A 1,555-nucleotide genomic window follows, 5' to 3' on the forward strand; every position below is an offset into this window, starting at 1 on the left:
ATTCCAGCAGATCTGTGTTCACCAGTTCGTCCTTTGCGATCCTCTCTGACCGCTGCTATCATCATTTTTACTTGTCGCTTGCTGCTCTCTTCTTCCCGCCTTACGTAGACTTTCTGAGCTTCCCTCAATAATTCATCCAACCCTCTATTCTGCCAGTCTTCTAACTTTTCAATCTTCTTTCTAATGTCTTCCCATGATTTTGCCACAAACTGAGTTTTGAGGAGCGCTTGCCCTAAAGGGTCGTCTGGATTTACCCCCAGAGTACAGCTGAAGGGCTTTCCTCAGTCGTTCCAGCCACTCAGTAGGGCTTTCATCTTCTTTTGCATTTCATTAAATGCTTTATTGATATTCTGGCCACGGGGTACTGCTTCTCTAATTCCCTGAATTACTATAGTTCTCAGGTCCTGCATATGAGTTCTATGCATCGGATCCTGATTATCCCAATTAGGTCTTTGAAGTGGCCATTTAATATCTGCTTGGGGTCCCTGGGCATGTTGAGCATCCCACAGTCTCATTCCTGCTCGTCTAATCATATCTCTTTCCTCGGTAGTAAATAATTGACCAAGGATAGATTGCATCTCATCCCAAGTATAAAGGTTTGGTCCCAAAAATTGATTTAATCTTTCTGCCACTCCCAGTGGGTCCTCAATTAAGTTTCCCATTTCGGTTCTTTTAAAATCTCGTAGGTCAGCCGAGTTTAGGGGTACGGAAATATATCCGATCACAGGTTGAGGTCCCCCCATGGGTATTTCCCTTAGGGGGTACATCTGAGCTGCCCCTTTTTGACTTCTAGTTACGCGTCTAGGAAGAGGGGGAGACCCTTGTTCCGACTCCGGTGGGGGAGTGGGCGCTCTGGGGACTTCTGCGGGAGCAGGAGGAGGAATGTAAGGAGGGGGGGTTAGAAGGGTTTCGTCTAACTCTTCCTTCTTTTTCTTTTGTTTAGTTTTTATTTCATTCAGCGGATAAAGTCTAGCTCTCGGTCTTTCTAGCCACACTTCCGCATATTGACTCTCCTCCGGGTTAAGGGGATTTTTATTATTAACCCAGAGGTTTAATTGCTGTTTTACCCAATCTTCTTCTGACCCATAGACTGGCCAAAAGACATTTTTAGAAATCTTCTTCCCTCCCCATATCTTAGTACAATATTCTATCATTTTTTGCTTATCTTTCCCTAGGGTTCCAGGGGAATATCTCCAATTGTCTAAGATATATGCCAGAGGGGTATTTTTAGGTACAGTGTGTACCCTCCCCATGGGAGTCGAAGGCTTGCTGCCCTTCGCCCCCATCTTCTGGATTATCCACAAACACACACTCACTCGCTCCCCTTATTCCTGGCCCAGTCCCTCGCGGGAGGTGGGAAACGCAGTACTAAAGGGTCCACACTCGCTTGGTTCAGTATATCGAACCTCTCGTTCGTTATAATCCAGGATACCCAATCCCGCCCGAACGGCGAACCCGCGAACAACTTCGCAGTATACTTACGCGTCCTGCGTCTTCGTCCGGACTTCCGTGCACAGAATTTTATGGGATTTTACCGGTCCTTTTTTGCTCAATA

Source organism: Strigops habroptila, chromosome 4 (genome assembly GCF_004027225.2).
Source record: "Strigops habroptila isolate Jane chromosome 4, bStrHab1.2.pri, whole genome shotgun sequence".
Lineage (NCBI taxonomy): Eukaryota > Metazoa > Chordata > Aves > Psittaciformes > Psittacidae > Strigops > Strigops habroptila.